Below are 19,164 nucleotides of genomic sequence, written 5' to 3'. Positions count from 1 at the left end.
AGTGCTTCACGACTGAATGATCATCTGCCTTACGTTATCTCGCAGCTGAAGAGAATGCTACACTGAAAACTACCTTGCGTTATAAAGGGTAAGTGAAACATATCTTAAAAATATCTTTCATACATTTCATTGTGTACATTAAAGAATGTAAGTTTGCCTTTTTCCTGTAATCAATACTTAATAAAGGATTTATTTTTATTTATTTATATACAATTTCATACGTGGTTCGTGATAGTAAACTCGATAGGACACAGTGGCACTATGAACATCCGAATCACTCATCATTCGAACATTCAAATATTTATTCGAATATTAGTATATTCCAAGTAATGTTAACGACGTTAATATGCTTGCCTTTATAGTTAATAATGTCAATTCTTACTTAAAACATACTTCCTTAACAGGACATTGAAGAAAAGGTAGTTGCCAACGGCCATACCATGCTGAATATACCGGTTCTCGTCCGATCACCGAAGTCAAGCAGCATCGGGCCTGGTCAGTACTTGGATGGGTGACCGCCTGGGAACACCAGGTGCTGTTGGTATACTTTTTCTAATTTTGTTTTTCACAAAGACGAATATTCTCACATCGTTCACCACGATAATTTCGTAATCATGCATTACTTAAAACAATTAGCAACGCTTTCCACGCGCTGGTCTTTTTGAGTATTCACCGACAAACCTACGTAGCTACAATAACTCACTCGAAGCCATATGCATTCGCCAACGGCCATACCATGCTGAATATACCGGTTCTCGTCCGATCACCGAAGTCAAGCAGCATCGGGCCTGGTCAGTACTTGGATGGGTGACCGCCTGGGAACACCAGGTGCTGTTGGCATCTCTTTTTCAAATTTCATTATCCTTCAAGTACGAAAATACTAGAAACATTAATTTTATAGTACTTTCAAGAGATAATTTATCAACATTATTTCATAGCGATTAATCGATATTCTAAGCGTTATACCCACTATTTCTTACACTAACAGCCTGTTTATTTGCACGGCACATTAAAATAACCTGATTTCCGATCCGTGTGCACCTACTACTATACTTAACACGGAATGTATTACCACTTTTTAAAAGTAAATTATTATGACTAAGTGTAGATCTCCGGCGAGTAAATGCCTTTCGTATACAAGCACGACACATCTCCGCTATGTGCTTTACTTTTTTACTAACAGCATATAGAAATTGGATTTCAACGTGTTTCTACATAACAGAATGAAGCAAATTTCGTGATTTAACTCTTTCGAATAATGTGTTGGTCCTGACAAGGACCGTTTGAAATGAAAAATCTTGAAGAAGATTTTTACTTAGAGCTTGTGTACTTGGTAACAGCCTTCGTACCCTCACTTACAGCGTGCTTGGCAAGTTCACCAGGCAAAAGAAGGCGCACAGCTGTTTGGATTTCCCGGCTGGTGATAGTTGACCGCTTATTGTAATGGGCCAAACGAGAAGCTTCAGCAGCAATACGCTCGAAGATGTCATTAACAAAGCTGTTCATGATACTCATAGCTTTGCTAGATATGCCAGTGTCAGGATGCACTTGCTTCAAAACTTTGTAGATGTAAATGGCATAGCTCTCCTTCCTCCTCCTCTTCTTCTTCTTATCTCCCTTGGAGATATTCTTTTGGGCTTTACCAGCCTTCTTTGCAGCCTTTCCGCTAGTTTTTGGTGGCATGATGACTCACTCGTTCAGCAAAATTAGATGTGTCCGCCGATTTATCGACTTCATTTAAATTACAGTACGTGTTTCAATTCGCGCCAACTGCCTTGCTTTTCATTTGATGCACTCGGGTGCACGCTTGAAGTAGTAACAAAACTGACTTGATTCATGGGAGGCCGCAATTTTTCCTCTCATCTTATTACGAAAGAATATTGAACAATGTCTGGTCGCGGCAAAGGTGGAAAAGTCAAGGGAAAGAGCAAGTCCCGCTCCAGCAGGGCTGGCCTTCAATTCCCAGTAGGCAGAATCCATCGTCTTTTGCGAAAGGGTAACTATGCCGAACGAGTTGGTGCTGGCGCTCCCGTGTATTTGGCTGCAGTCATGGAATACCTGGCAGCTGAAGTTCTTGAGTTGGCAGGCAACGCTGCTCGTGACAACAAGAAGACTAGGATTATTCCACGTCATCTGCAGTTAGCTATCCGTAACGACGAGGAATTAAACAAGTTGTTGTCTGGAGTTACAATCGCTCAGGGTGGTGTTTTGCCCAACATTCAAGCTGTACTTCTGCCCAAGAAAACTGAGAAGAAGGCATAAATGTAAGACCTATATCTCATACAAATCGGCCCTTATGAGGGCCACAAACCCCTTTATAGAGGAGATTTACGATTGAAATGAATTGTTTTCGATATACAGACTCATCAAAAGTGTCTGAGATAGTTGCTTAGTTTCATTCGAAATTCTCGCTGCTATTCGATTAATTAGTATATGTGTAGTCGTCGATCGTAATTGAAGCCCATAGGAAGTCACACTAACTTTAGAATACTCCAAACAGCGATGTGCTTAGTTCCCACTACATTATTAATTATAAGATCATTACCTTTTGTATTGTCGCTAGCTACATTTTTTTGATATTTGCGTACATCGGGCTCATATTACCCAGAGGACAGGACAGTCGAGCCCAGATTCTCAGCAATGGAAGAAAACCTCATACCACATATTCTCATGTACTTCATGCTAGACAAAGGAATTTCCAACATTCTTAAAGCACTCATGTTTCTCTCTTGCGTTGGCTTGGCTGAAATTACTCTGTTCAATATGTTCTCGACATTTATTATTGTTCATTACTATGCCCCAATGACATCATGAACAGAGCGGATCAGAAAACTTTCCTAAATTTCTTTTGCAACATAGTAATGACATTAAATGCACACTTAAGTACGATTTATTCTTTGCAAGGTCGATATTCATATTTGTGTGATATGTGTTATATGTATATGGTTTGTAATACGCAACTACTCTTATTCTCTGATCTCAGAACTCATTTGCTACTGTGCCCAACGAGCGAGCCTAGGTTTCTTGTAACTACTGCCTTTCTTTAGTAAATAATGTGAAGTATACAATGCATTAACCTACATCTCATATTTGTATTACTCTTTATTTTAGTAACCCGCTACGAAGTGTCATTAATTTACATGTAAATCACAATAGACACTACCGCAAAAGAAAGAAATCGAACCCAAGACCACGTAAACAAGATAAAGGACAAGATTCAGGTTTCTAACGCATTATTCGCCCCTCACAGCACAGTATAGAAGTTGTATAAGCCTCTATACGTACATCCTACTGTCAGAACAGAAATTCCGACTTGCGTTTCGCATCTCTCATGCTCGCTACTTCCAACAAATCGCCAATTTCCAACCAGAACCCCTTCTCCAGCATTAATACTGCTACATGATATGAATACGTATACATGAACGTACATAATGTAAAAAAAAACGTATGATTTTCTCAAATTAATCTCTCTACGTCTGTAATTTAGTGTGCATCAAAAGGCTTTAATGTAGTTACACGAATTCTTATAATCTAACAGAAAATCGCACAAAGTAAATCTTTCCCTTTATATAAATTTGTTGGCTCTGAAAAGAGCCGTTTATGCCAATTTTATATCCAAAATAGGAGGAACCCCAACTTAACCTCCGAAACCGTACAGGGTTCTTCCTTGCCTCTTCAAGGCATACACAACATCCATAGCTGTCACTGTCTTCCTCTTGGCGTGTTCTGTGTATGTAACAGCATCTCTGATTACGTTCTCCAGGAATACTTTCAATACTCCTCGGGTCTCTTCATAAATGAGACCAGAGATACGCTTCACACCACCACGGCGAGCAAGACGCCTAATAGCGGGTTTGGTGATACCCTGGATGTTGTCACGAAGAACTTTACGGTGGCGCTTGGCACCTCCTTTGCCAAGACCCTTGCCTCCTTTTCCACGTCCTGTCATTTCGATATGTTACTGCTTCGCTCACCACACACGAGAAATACAAGCCCAAGCAGCCCAAGACTCGTGGTTTTGTTCCTTCGATCATGCAGGGAAAGCACGGAGGAAAAACACAAAACGTGTCTAAGCCAATGAGAACTGTCCTTTTCGACTGACTTTATCCAATGAGAAATAGCTTGATTTAACGGTTTTGCTCTTTATATAACTTGACTTCATTCAGCGCGCAACCAATTCAATTCAATCACAATTCAATTCATTCGAGAAGAAGATCGCGTAGAGTGAACGTGTGTGAACTCAGCTATCATGGTGCTTCGCAAACGTACTAAGAAATCCACACAGAAGAAAACAGTCAGTAACACAAACACAGGTCCTGTTACATGTACCTCACTAGCAGATACAGAGAAGAACACAAGTCGCACCACCACAGACACAAACACTAACTGCACCACCGATCCTAAGACAACTACCTGCACCAACCCTTCTAACTCCCAACCCCCTCCCACTCGTCATTACGTCCTTACCAACCTAGCTGCTCATTTCTACGAACCAGACGCATTTTTCGATCACATCAAGAACGGCATTCCTGAACATCGCCGACATCTTCGTGGCAGACCTACACTCAATGGAGAAGGATTCCACATCATCATCGAAACCAGGGAAGCAATAGACGCTTTCATTACGAAGTTCTCGCCAAGTGACTTTGGCCCGAAAGTCAAAATTACCAACATCAACTCTCAAGAAGACATCGATAGAGCCGATGGCAAGTTGCCTCTTCCTGGCAAACAAACTAACACCCGCAATAGACGACATACCTATACATGCGTAATCAGGGGAGTTGACAAGACTTTGGACATCGCAACCATAGAAGACAATCTGGACAAACAAAACGTGAATTTTTGTAACATCACCCGCATACAGAATTCAACTGGACCACTCCCCCTGATTCGTCTTTTCTCAAATAGTTTCGCAACAGTGAACAAGCTCATCGCAGAAGGAATCTACATTCAAGACAAGCTGCACAAAGTGGAACCATCTCGATCCTCAGCCAGACCTACTCCGTGCCATAATTGTTATGGCTACGATCATGGCACACAGACATGTACTCGCCCAAGAGTTTGCTTCAGATGTGGTGAGAGTCACAATCAGCTTTGCAACAAACCCATCAACAGATGGTTCTGCGCCACCTGCAAATGCCTAGGACATCGAACGGGCAGCAGTGACTGTCCTCAGAGGCCACATACACAACAACGCAGACAGATTATACCAAACCTACTCAACCAGTTCGAATTCCCACCACTTCCAGACTCCGGCTCTTATGAGACACACGCAACCAGATCCACTGAAGATAAAGAAGAAGAAGGAAAAGAAAAAGAAGATGAAGAACCAAGAAAAGAAGATGACGCAGAATCTGAATCAGAAATTCAAGATACAGATATAGATACCAAGATCAATCAAGCCATCGACAATGCCATCGAATGCGTTCTTATATGGGCAGCTTCCATCCTCTCTACAATTACTGATCCCCCTAACCAAAAAACCCTTCATCACACCATTTCTAAAGTCACCCGCCACATATTTCGCAAACACCTCAACATTCTCACCACAACCAAAGGAAACCTCAATATCTACTGTTCCAACATCACTCCCCCGAAAAACATAGAGAAGAACACTGCACCTAACACTTCCAGTCACACTCCCCCCACCACCACTTAGTACATCCCATCCACACCTCAAATACGTCAAAAACACCCACAGTATAATACAATCACACTCAATGTTTTTGAACTCAGTGCCGGGTGCTTCCTTCTTCGGCAATTCTTCACGGAAGTCAGGGCATCGTAACCAAATCAATGGAAGAAGACATTACCAGCAAGAGTACAGGACCACAGGTACAGGACCACAAGTACAGGACCACTTCCCCAGAAGAGAACTCACAAACATCGGGAACACGCAACATCGGCAGCGCACTAGAAGGATCAAGACCAGACGCGCCAAAGTGACTTGTTTCAGTTTCAACCTGCCACAAAAGTGAAGAGAAGCCCTTGGGTAAAATAGCAAGACATGCTAGAGGCCCATCTCTGCCTGCTTGGCAGAGTAAAGTTATTATTTCGTTCGTTCGTTCGTTCGTTCAGCGCGCAACGCAATCATTCAGCGCGCAATTCGAATTCTATCCAATTCGCAATTCGCAATTCATTCAATCCAATTGAATTCAATTCGAATTCCATTCGAGAAGAAGATCGCGTAGAGTGAACGTGTGTGAACTCAGCTATCATGGTGCTTCGCAAACGTACTAAGAAATCCACACAGAAGAAAACTGTTAGTAACACAAACACAGATCCTGTTACATGTACCTCACCAGCAGTCACAGAGAAGAATACAAGTTGCACCACCACAGACACAAACACTAACTGCACCACCGATCCCAAGACAACTACCTGCACCAACCCTTCTGACTCCCAACCCCCTCCCACTCGTCACTACGTCCTTACCAACCTAGCTGCTCATTTTTACGAACAAGACGCATTCTTTGATTATATCAAGACTGGCATTCCTGAACACCGCCGACATCTTCGTGGCAGACCAACACTCAATGGAGAAGGATTCCACATCATAATCGAAACCAGGGAAGCAATAGACGCTTTCATCACAAAATTCTCACCAAGGGACTTTGGTCCAAAAGTTAAAATCACAAACATCACTTCCCAAGAAGACATCGATCGAGCTGACGGCAAGTTGCCTCCTCCTGGCAAACAACCAAACACAAACAAAAGAAGACATACTTATACATGTGTAATCAGGGGAGTTGATAAAACTTTGGACATCGCAACCATTGAAGACAATCTAGACAAGCAAATGGTGAATTTCAATAACATCACCCGCATCCAGAATGCAACAGGACCACTGCCCCTGATTCGTCTCTTCACACATAGTTTTGCAACGGTGAACAAGCTCATCGCTGAAGGAATCTACATTCAAGACAAGCTGCACAGAGTTGAAGCATCCCGCTCCTCAGCCAGACCTATACCGTGCCACAATTGTTACGGCTATGATCATGGTACACAAATATGTACACGCCCAAGAGTGTGCTTCAGATGTGGTGAGACTCACAATCAGCCTTGCAACAAACCCATCAACCGATGGTTTTGTGCCACCTGCAAATGCTTAGGACATCGAACAGGCAGCAGCGAATGTCCCCAGAGGCCACATACAAACCAACGCAGACAGACTATCCCAAACCTACTCAATCAGTTCGAATTCCCACCACTTCCAGATTCCGGCCCTTGTCAGACACGCACAAACAGATCCTCAGAAGCAGATGAAGAAAAAGAACAAGAAGAACCAAGAAAAGAAGAGGACACAGAATCTGAACAAGAAATTCAAGATACAGATATAGATGCCAAGATCAATGCAGCGATTGAAGGCGCCATCGAATGCATACTCATATGGACAGCTTCCATCCTCTCTACCATCACCGATCCCCCCCACCAGAAAACCCTTCACCAAGCTATATCAAAAGTCACCCGCCATATCTTTCGCAAACACCTTAATATCCACACCACAACCAAAGGAAACCTTAACATCTACTGTTCCGACATCACACCCCCCACAACTACAGAGAAGAACACGACCGCACCTAACACTACAAACCAAACTCCACCCACCATCACCTAGCACACATCACCCTAAATCTCAAACAAGAAAATAACACCCTCAGTATATTTCATTCACACTCAATGTTTTTGAACTTAGTGCCAAGTGCTTCTTTCTTTGGTAATTCCCCATGGATTACAATGCATCGTAATCAAATCTAGCGAAGAAGACATCATCAGCCAGAGTACAGGACCACAGGTACAGGACCACAAATACAGGACCACTTCTCAAGAAGAAAACTCAAGAACATCGGGAACACACAACATCGGCAGCGCACTCGAAGAATCAAAACCAGAGTGCAAAGTGACTTGTTTCAGTTTCAACCTGCCACAAAAGTGAAGAGAAGCCCTGGGTAAAATAGCAGGATTGCTAGAGGCCCATCTCTGCCTGCTTGGCAGAGTAAAGTAATTATTTTCGTTCTTCTTCTTCAGCGCGCAACGCAACATCGACAGTGCGAGAAGAGTGATAGCGTACACAGTATACTTTACTCCACTATAATGGGGCGAAAACGTCTTCGGAAGCCTATCACCTCCAAACCAGACCCCCCCTCAACACACGAAGATAGTGATACACAACAGTCTACAGAAACAGAGAAGAACTCTAATATTTCACCCACCAACACACATACAGAGAAGAACTCTGACAATTCACTCACCAACACAAATCCAGAGAAGAACTCTGATACCTCCACCACTGACTCAGAAACATGCCCTCATCAAACAGAGAAGAATACTAAACCAATAGCCAACTCATATACTGCACATTATGTGTTTACACATTTAGCTACCCAATTTCATGACATTGAAGAATTCTATTCGCCTCTCAGAGACCGACTTCCAGGCTTTGAATATTGTATTGCAGGCCGTCCAACCCTTAACAAAGAAGGATATCATCTTGCCTTTAAGTGTCAAGGAGCTCTTGACGCATTTCATAAGAAGTTCAAACCGAGTGATTTTGGCCCCAAAACCAGAATAACACCAATTTTGACTCCTGAAGACATCAAAAAGGCTGACGGAATCCTACCACCACCGCCAAACAAACATACCAAGAAGAACAGCAGACATACTTATACATGCGTCATCAAAGGCGTAGATGTCGACCTTACTATTCCAGAGCTCAAGGAATCATTCACAAAAGCAGGATTAGATTTTTGCAACCTAACAAGAATCCGCAACTCTGATGGTCCACTTCCGCTAATAAGGCTTTTCTCTTCAAATACAGAAACCATTAGCAGCTTAATTGCGAAGGGTATCATCATTAACAACAAGAAACATCGAGTTGAGGCATCAAGATCGGCGGCACGACCTACACCATGTTACAATTGTTACAAATACGACCATCTAACCCATCTCTGTACGCAGAGTAGAGTCTGTTTTCGTTGTGGCGAAAGTCACACTTCACCTTGTGGAAGACCAATTAACCGCATGTTCTGCGCCACCTGTAAGACAATAGGACACCGCACAGGAAGCAGTGACTGCCCCAAGAGGCCACACTTCACAGAAAGAAGACAAATCATCCCAAACATTTTGAATACAACAGAATTCCCACCACTACCAGAAACTGGCCCTTGCAAGGATCACCACCAGACCTCCACAATTCCAGAAGATGAAGAAGCAGAAGAACCCGACCAGCAACAGACCACTCCAAATTCAGATTTTCAAGACCAAATTAACGAAGCAATAGAACGAGCCACAAATTCCATCATGAAATGGGTAGCATCAATACTTGCAATAGTAACAGAACCCCCGAAACAAAAAACACTCCATCAGGCCATTTCTCAAGCCACCAGACAAATTTTTCGAAAACAGTTAAATATTCTCACAACCACTCATGGCAATATCTATATCACTCATAAAAATTTATCCCCATTTCCACAGAAAAACAACACATCTAATTCTTCTCACATCACATAAATCATCCCACCTACATTAACACACACACAATGTTTTTGAACTCAATGCCAAAAACTTCTCTCTTCGGCACTCTTCACGGATTCACAAAGAGAAGAAGATAGAAGATCAAAAGCTCCAACCAAGAAGATAAGAAGACTTTCAACGGCCAAGTACAGGACCACGAACAGGACCATCTACCTGATGGACGCACTTATGCATCGGCTTCACTCAACATCGGAAGCACACAATCAGCAGACCCAAGAACAGAAGCCTTCGTGTTAAGACTTGTTGAGACCAGTTGTGCGCTTATCATCGCTGCTACCAACTCATCACATCAATTTATTAATATTTTCTCTGGATGAAGTAGCTAATAGCTAATATATCCTTCCATCTTCTGATGGTAAACAGACTATGCCTATGCCTATGCCTATGCCTCAGCGCGCAATTATTTGAAACAAGTCGTGACAGTTGCAATGGCACGTACCAAGCAGACAGCTAGGAAATCTACTGGAGGCAAAGCTCCTCGAAAGCAGCTTGCCACCAAAGCTGCAAGAAAGAGTGCTCCAGCTACCGGTGGAGTGAAAAAGCCCCATCGTTACAGGCCTGGTACTGTGGCTCTCCGAGAAATTCGTCGTTACCAGAAGAGCACTGAATTGCTCATCCGCAAGCTGCCCTTCCAACGACTCGTCCGAGAAATTGCACAAGATTTCAAGACAGATCTTCGCTTCCAAAGCTCAGCTGTCATGGCTTTACAGGAGGCAAGTGAAGCTTACCTTGTAGGGCTTTTCGAAGACACCAACTTGTGTGCTATTCACGCAAAGAGAGTCACAATCATGCCTAAGGACATTCAGCTTGCTCGCCGCATCCGTGGGGAACGTGCTTAAGTTTGAAGTTCTGGCACTGAGTTCAAAAACGGTCCTTTTTAGGACCAATACACTACTTAGAGATGCTGTTATCCTAACAAGGATCTTGTCCATACTTGTTATCTTTTTTTTTTAAATTCTCACGCCGTATGTTGCATAGTTAATACATCTACCTTCGTTTTCCTGTCGTTTCGTATATCATCCTATCTTTCAAGTATATTCTTTAGTTTTCCCCTATGTTTACCGATTGATTATCTTCGTTTTATGTGGTCAAGGGTTCGATTTTGCCATATGTTGCATAACTTAACTTCGATTCAACCACTGTTTGCCCTTCTCAACGTTATTAATCTGATAGAACTCGCAGGCGAAATATGTACTTCTTCCAAGGTAGCAAAAGTAATATTATTTTGTCAGAGGTCGCTGCTGTTGAATGCAAACGTTAAACTAAACTTTCTTTAAGTGTCTGTTTGTACTTAACATCAGTTCAATTGTACACCTACATTTCTGCTGGTGTTACTATTTTTCTTTATAGCAATATTACGAATTATAAGACGGTATCCGTGGTTATTAGCGTGTTCCCTTTTCCTAACACTTTCTCATTACACCAGTATTTCCATCATTCATTAGGCGTAATCACCCGTCTCCTTTATCATAAAAATCATAATAGTACGACGTTAAATTGAAACATAGTCTACTTCACTTTCACGAGTTGTAATAAGTTCGAACATTTCTTTCACCCCAGCCTTGAAAAGAGTTGATTTTAGTTTAGTGTCCCTTTCAGCAGCAAGGCTGTTTCAAACGTGGACCTACTTATTAACGTGCAATGCGAAACATTTGAGCTCCCACCGAGAATCGAACCCAGTCAGCCTGCAAAAGTTTTTCTAACAAATGCATTAAGTGCGTTTTCTGTACTGTTTCGCTACTTGAAGATAGGAACAAGGAAAAAGTAAGTGATCACAAATTGACATTACGTAATGTGTTCCCCATTTTTTTTCGAGTACACCATTCTTGACACCCGTGAAAGCTTTCTTTCCCCACCCTCAATTCCCCTCTGTTATAAAGCACTTACATCAAGAAGTGCTTCGGTTAAAAAGAAAACTCAAAGTCCCTTGCGTGTATACTATACATTGCTATGAATGAACATGTGATAATGATAGGAAAAGCACAATTTTACTCTTCTCAAAGTATTTGATGGCTCTAAAAAGAGCCGTTTTAAAATGTCAGATGATTTACTGACACATTTACTTCTTCTTTGGTGCAGCCTTCTTAGCACTTTTCGGTTTTGCTGTAGCCTTCTTTGGCTTCGGGGCCTTTGGCTTCTTGGGAGTTTTTGCCTTCTTCACTTTAGATGGTGATTTCTTAGGTTTGGGAGCAGCAGCCTTTTTCTTTTCACCAGTCTTCTTGGGACGTTTAGCTGCTGGCTTTTTCGCAGGCTTCTTCTCCTTTGATGCTGATCGTTTCGCCTTGGTTGAAGATCCACCTTCAGGCTTCTCCTTCAGCGATGAAGCACTAAGCTTAAACGATCCAGATGCACCTTTTCCCTTGGTCTGAACCAAAGACCCAGAAGCAACTGCACTTCTCAAGTATTTCTTGAGTGTGCGTGCAGTGCTTTGTTTGACCAAAACATGCACGTGCACACACTACTCTACAAATGCTAGCTACAGCACAGCACTTTACACTAAATTTATCACTTGCACCGCACTGAAATCAAATCACAACAAATCGTTGAGTGTTTATGATGCTGTTTATAATAAATTTGGGGAAAAATTGTCTTTATTTCCTCAAATTATCACTCGGAACACGAGAGCGAAAAAACGCACATCTCACTTATTTCACTACCGTATCTCAGTATGAAATTTTCGCTAGCAGGCAGCGTTGAGTTTGGTTACGGAGCGCGGACCGGATAGAAAGCACTTGCTGAGGCGGGCTGAGGTAAACAGAAGTTCGTAGTTGCCACAACGATAAGTGTGTTTCCTTCTATTTTGATAAACGATTTTTTTCAGGTATTCAATGAATGCACCAGATCCTATTCTTCCTTACTGGCTAGAAGAAACTTTATTCCACATAACTCAAAAGGCATTTGTTTTTATTCGCTTTTCTATTTTATGTTTCAGTCATTGCTAAGTCGGTCACACTACTTTTTCACCCTCCTTGTGCTTATAATTTTCATAATTTAACATGGAAATACTTATCAATAAATAATTATATTACCATGGTAATTAACTTCAATCCTTCCTGTGATTATACGCAAAGTACCATCTTCGTACTGCTTACTATAGTTCAATGAAGGGAATCTATAAAGTAACGCGTGTCGCACACATCTGCCTTGCAAACTCCCTGGCCTACTTCCAATGTATAGACTTTTATTTCAAATCCTGATTTAATTTCATAATTTTCTGTAGATTTTAACATTTTATTACCCAGCTTCTTAATACGAATGACAATCAAGCCTAAATATTTATTCCCTTTAACTTTATTTTTCTTTTTTATTTTGTGCCTTGTTTCATATTTGTTCTTACGTTAGCAATTAACGCACTTACCGTAGTTATGTATGAACAGGTTGTTTCTATATTTATTTTATTCCAAATAAATTAAATATATATACGGATTATTTTATGGTAGTTGATATTTTCTGTTGTTTCCTACGTGAATTGAGGAAACGCACGGACTTTCGCCTAATTCTTGTGCTACTTTCATATGTCTGTATCTGTCGAATGCTGTCGATCTGTCGAAATGTGTATTACTATCTGTCGATTCATCGAGTGAACTGAATTCGTTAACCATTTCACCAGGCGCGCATGCATTTTTTTTTCTTCTAAGGGATCCAAGCTTCGGGGGGCAAGGTTCCAATACTACAAGCCACTATGTCTATATACTATTATTCTGCATTCGAAAACACGATAAATATTCCACTTACTTTTTCACAAAAACATGATACAGACAGAGTACAGATGAAGTGTAAGATCAGATTTATATTGATGATACATCAATATTTTCCCTGTTAATAACTACATTTAATGAGAAAGTCTGCAAATGTATGTTCACTTAGGAACTTTTGCGAGGAGTCCGCACCCGGTGGACACCCCGTGAGTACGCCTCTGCACTTGACTATACTTCGAATTATACTGCAAACAGTTGTATTTTAGTTTCCCCGTTTAGTTCATCGATATCATTAACACAAAGAAAATAGATGTTATAGATGCGTATTCTCAGTTCTCGCTTTATATCCGGACGTCTGCAAAAATCTACTCCTTTTCTTTCTTTCACGCATCCACCAAACTAACAATGATTTGTATTATAATATTTGCGCATAAAATGTATATCTCATACCTTCCATGTTCTCAAGTATTCATAGACAAAAACGGTTATTTTCTGCGAACAAATTGTCCAAACACAGTGCAAATGTCATCTATAGATTGTCCTGGTTCCGTCTGCGTGTACATAACAATGCGTCATAATCATACATTGCACATTAAGGATATCAATTAATCTTCCCAAATTCCTAGATATGCCTGGCAAAAGTTCCGCGTGTTGTAAGGATATTACATTTGTACTACCGACAAGGTGGTATCTTCCAACATTGAAGTTCAATAAACCCCAAATGTGTCGGATATAGTATTTGATTTCTTGTCTCATTGTTTGCGTCAGAGATGTCTTCTCAAGTTAGGATTTACGATACATACAGGATGAGTTGTATATATTGTTGCTGCCAGCTCTATATTAATCCCATATTTGTAAACGAATAAAAACAGTATTCTAATTATAACAATGTGCTCACAATTAATTTTATTCTTAATTGTTATACGTATTGTTGATTAAAAATGAAAATGTTGCTAAGTGAATTTTATTAATATTTTCTGTTGCGTGATATAGGAAGTGAGTGAAATATTGGAGGAATATAGTGTGCGTAGCAGATGATGTGCAGTGGCTTTGGATCGCCTGTGATAAGGTAAGGCATTTGCTATTTTAATTAACGCATTTTATATACTGTAATCCTAATTATTTTTATGTGAATGTGCTTACTACTTGTGTATTCAGTGGGACCGATGTTTTAATATGTATGGTCAAGCAGTGTCGAGCCTGGTCAGTGTGTGGATAGGTGACCATTTTTTGTAAATCGATAACATTTAACTTTGTAAACACGGATGAAGTAGAAGTATATTTATTTTATTTTTTACCTCAAATATGTAGGACACTTCTCCTTTGTACATCAATTATTATTATTAGTTCAACTTGTTTACAAGTTAAATGAAAAGAATAGTCGTTATCGTGTGATGATTGTGCTCATTAGGCTAAAGAAGACTCGTGATAAGAAAGAAAAGAAGAACGGTGCTCAAGTTTCGTCACAGCATATTCTCAAAAATTTACAGGCAAAATTCAGTGTTCTGCATGAAAAGGCATATTTGTACGAAAAAAAAAAAAATTCTGCAGACGACAGAATTAAATAAAGTAATACACATGTATTTTAGAGTTACTGGTGTAAAATCATTACAAGTGCTTTGCCAGGTGGCCAATAAAAAGCACGAATACTATTTAAGGGAGCCAAAACAGGAGAAAGCTGGGGGCCTGAGCGATAGCAAGAATGTGCGTCCAAAGTGAACAGGAGCGAAGGCGACGCGGGTATACGTATAAGCAAGGGTAGTGGAAACCAGTTAGTTTTCGAGTTTCAATAGCACTTGTCATGCATCCATACTAGTAGCGCCCCGCTTGTAAACATTAAGTACACTATGCAAGAATACACCGCCGGTGGAAAATAGTACCTAATACAGTTATCTTTCATATATACTGACTTATTTTACAGTAGTAACCCAACACTAGTAAACGTAAAATAAAAGTGTATAACTTTATATTTAATTCTATCGCCTGGCTTAGTTTTTCACCTGTAAGATGTACTTATTTAGAGCAAGTTTCTTAACTAGCAAATTAAACCGAGAACCACAGCAACCATATATATATTCTTATGATGTACTTTTCTTTGAGTGGTGTTCTCTGTCTATTGAATAACATTTTCTCAGTTTAATGCTAGCAAAAAACAAAACAAAATCAAAGTGTTTCTATATAAATTTAGTTCACCGTGTTGTAATATCACATGGAATTGAAAAACGAATAGTCGAACCTCTGCTATCTCGATCAAACTTCTCAGGATGATATACTGACTTACCGCAGAAGTTCGACTGAATACGTTTCTCAGTTCCATGGGAGAACCTGGAGAAGCAAAAGCCTGCGCAACGGAAAATACTAAATAAACTTGTAGAGCAGGTCAAGATGTATCATCATGCCAAGTTTCATTCAGATCAGAGAAGTTTGGCTGCAGCCATTTTCATTACAAAGCACAAAATGGATGGTCCCTAACCTCGAGAATCTTCACAATTGTCGACGAGTTGAACTGCACTCATCTGATCAAAATCAAACTTAAAATGACAGTTCACTTTCAACTGTTAAATAATATGATATGCAGGCTTCTGCTTTCCTAGTTACAGTCTATCCACTGTGGTATGCATATTAGTACAAATGTGAGAGTGCATATTTATTAAAGATTTGCTTCAAAAAGCGATGAAAGACATAGGCATTGCCGCGGGCGGTGATAACAAGATGCCGGAAAACGAACAAGCAGAAAGAATATGGGCTGAAGAAGTGTAAACGACGACGCGGCGGCCCGTAAAGGTGTTGCCGTCCTATTAAATGAATAATATCAAAAGAAAGAAAAAAAAAGTAAAAAATTTCGCGCTCGTAATCAAGACAGAAAGCAACTAAAGGAAATCTTTGTTTTACGTCCCACGTTATGCCGCTTAGGCTAAAAGAGGCGCTGATTATGAGAAATGATTGAAATGGTGGTGGAATGAAGAAAGTGGGAGGAAACGGGAGAACCCCGCGGTAACCCACCGCACATAGTTTTTGTCCACCATAAAGTTAACTTGGCGGGGGCTCAAGACAGAAAGACGGTTGGAAAAACAAATAAACGATGTTGCATCCCGTAAAAATGTTCGCGACCTATGAAATCAATATTTTTTCTTAAAGAAAAAAAAGAATTAAAAAGAGAAAAAAAGGTCAAAATTTCGCGCTCGCTTCGCTCGCGATCAGCAGAGAAAAGAGGACGTGACGCACCCCTAAAAGTGTTGGCGACCGATTGAATAAATATTGTGGGTAAAAAAAAAAAAAAAAAAAAAAAAAAAGTCAAAAATTTCGCGCTCGCTTCGCTCGCGATCAGCACAGAAAGAAGGACGTGACGCGCCCCTAAAGGTGTTGGCAACCGATTCAATACATATTGTCGGTAAAAAAAAAAAAAAAAAAAAAAAAAAAAAAAAAAAAAAAAACGCTCGCTTCGCTCGCGATCGACATGAAAAAGGCAACGACGTGACGCCCCGTAAAATTGTCGGCGACCTATTCAATCAATATATTCGGTTGAAAAACAAAGTCAAAAGTTTCCCAATCGCTTCCCTCCCGATCGACATAAAAAAAAAGGCAACCCCTTCACCTCTCCTTATGCATTCATCAGTAAACATACAACCATAGATCACAATACCACTCACATCACCTATCAGTTCTCCACGTCCATCAAGATCCAATCATCGCCCTGGCCCTTTATGATGATACACAACATTACATGTTATTGTGTGCATTGCCCCGCGTTACAATACATGACCAAAAAAAAGAGAAAAAGAGCTGCACTGCCTTCAGTGTAGACATGTTCGTATTCGTAGAAAATGATTTTAGGTACACGATAGTACAGTAATCTATCTTCACATGCTTCAGATGTGAACGATACCTACACATGAAGAGGGCTCCCGAGGTTTCCTTTTCCAATAGGATGGAGCTCCACCACACTTGCAGAATGACGAGAAGTTATGTTAATAAATATATCCCAGAGTGTTTCGTAACTCGCCCTTGGTCCTAATGATGAAGCGTTCTTCAGATGGCCCCGATGTCTCCACACATGATACTATGCGACTTCTTTTCACGAGGCTCTCAAAGATCACGTTTGTGTCCTAACATTCTCTGCAGATATGACACAGCTGCGATAGCGGATCACAGAAGCCTTTCCTCTCCTTACAAGAGACGTGTTCATTCGAGTATGTGAGTAATTCGACTATCGATTAAATATCTCCCGTGTCACGATAGTAGTCACTTTCAATTCTTCTAACGAAGGTAAGAAAAAATGCTATACAAACTTCCTTTCGGTATATAAAGGATTAGGGGCCCAGAGAATATTTTCTTTCAAGAGGATACATTCTTTTTCGAACACCCTGTATATAGATCCTCTAATTATAACTGCAAACAAAATGTTGATTTTGCAATTGCTTCCATGAGAGAATATTCTGTGCACTTTCTTTCTGAAGGGCCGGGCCTAAACGTTTTCCTTAATCATTAAATTTAGTAGTTATCTACAATTACATAGTTTTCCATTGTTCTCAAAATAAAGATTTTTCTCTATGAATTGTTGAATGTTGCTAGGGATATTGAAGTAATTCTTTTTAGTGTTTTTTTCTTTACAATAATGTACTGAACGCCTGCATTAAGGAAGTTCGTGTGTCCATCTTGCAAAATGTTTCGTCTTTTTTCATGCCCACTAAGGTAAATATTCATTTTGCTCTTTTCTCTGTATGCAAACCACATTTCTTAAAGGCAACATTTTCATACAAATGTAGTACTAAAAACTTCTAATTGGCAACATCTGGGCTGCGAAGAGGAAAAAGAAAGAAATCTCGTACGTATTCGCGCGCAATTCGGAATTAGCCAATGAAAAGCACAAAAGCGGCCACCATCTCTCTCTCTTTCTTATTAACGGTTTTGTACTTTCTGCAGTTCTATCAGTGCTGCTAACCTCTTACTATATCATTGAATATGTATGTTTAGATATATATATATATATATATATATATATATATATATATATTTTTTTTACAAAAAATCATACTACTACGGAATAATATTAAATGCCTTTAAACCCTCATTTCTGTTTGCACTTTCTGTTACACTACCTTCCCCGAACTTCTTTCAAGTTATTAAGTGCAGAACGGGGAGTTATACATATTTACTTGCGCTTTGACAATATCTGCACATTGTGTAATAATAGGAGACGTATAAAATAAAACTATATACTAATACGTATATATATATATATATATATATATATATATATATATATATATACAGTACACATTCCACTATCCGAGGCTTTCCTTTTCTTTTCTTGCTGACGATAAATTACGCTTTTAGAAATGTTGTCTGAAAACAATAAGAATATGTGCAAAAAATACAATCAGAGGTAGAGGTCTTTAACAGGAAATAAGCAAGGGAGTTGAAAAATTTTTTATGCATGTAAAAAATATAGACATGAACCAACTTGTGAAATAAAAAGACCAGAAAACTACTCTTTCTAAATTATGTGTAAACTTTTTACCGAAAACGAAAGTTGCACGAAAGACTTTTTGTCCGTTTTTTGGCCTCCGGTGCTTGGGGTCCCTGATTCAATCCCAGCTCGTGCCGTGTGAACTTTGTCGTGCATAAAGACCGTGCTCATGGGTTTTCTCGGGTTTCTCCCGTTTCCTCCCACTTTCTTCATTCAGTACTCATCATCACCGTCTCCTTTAGCGTAACCGGTATAAGTATGCGACGTAAATCTAAATATTTCATTTCATTTCCCTTTTCTGCTCATACTGCTGATTATGCGCGATTATGCCAACATCCAACTCCGCGGATAATCGTGCGATTACTGTATATACAACTAATACAGATACAACTAATTATATTATCAGTTACAGTATCGGTTTTTATTTACTAATTTGCCTCACTTTATTTGCATCCCTGCAGT

At 40.0% G+C, this 19,164-nt stretch overlaps 2 non-coding genes across 2 annotated transcripts; both read left to right on the top strand.

Moving 5' to 3' along the window:
* The first annotated feature begins 425 nt into the window (after positions 1-425).
* LOC145677013 (5S ribosomal RNA) lies at positions 426-544 on the top strand. The gene has a single exon (XR_014129585.1). It is a non-coding gene; the product is annotated as a 5S ribosomal RNA (ribosomal RNA).
* A 177-nt stretch (positions 545-721) lies between these two features.
* Positions 722-840, top strand: LOC145677005 (5S ribosomal RNA). Its single transcript, XR_014129577.1, has one exon. It is a non-coding gene; the product is annotated as a 5S ribosomal RNA (ribosomal RNA).
* The last annotated feature ends 18,324 nt before the right edge of the window (positions 841-19,164 follow it).

The sequence above is a fragment of the Thermobia domestica genome, unplaced genomic scaffold, assembly GCF_964235325.1.
Source record: "Thermobia domestica unplaced genomic scaffold, izTheDome1.hap1.1 HAP1_SCAFFOLD_530, whole genome shotgun sequence".
NCBI classification, from domain to species: domain Eukaryota; kingdom Metazoa; phylum Arthropoda; class Insecta; order Zygentoma; family Lepismatidae; genus Thermobia; species Thermobia domestica.
The sequence above is the reverse complement of the archived record's forward strand: the minus strand, read 5'-3'. Positions and strand labels throughout refer to the sequence as shown.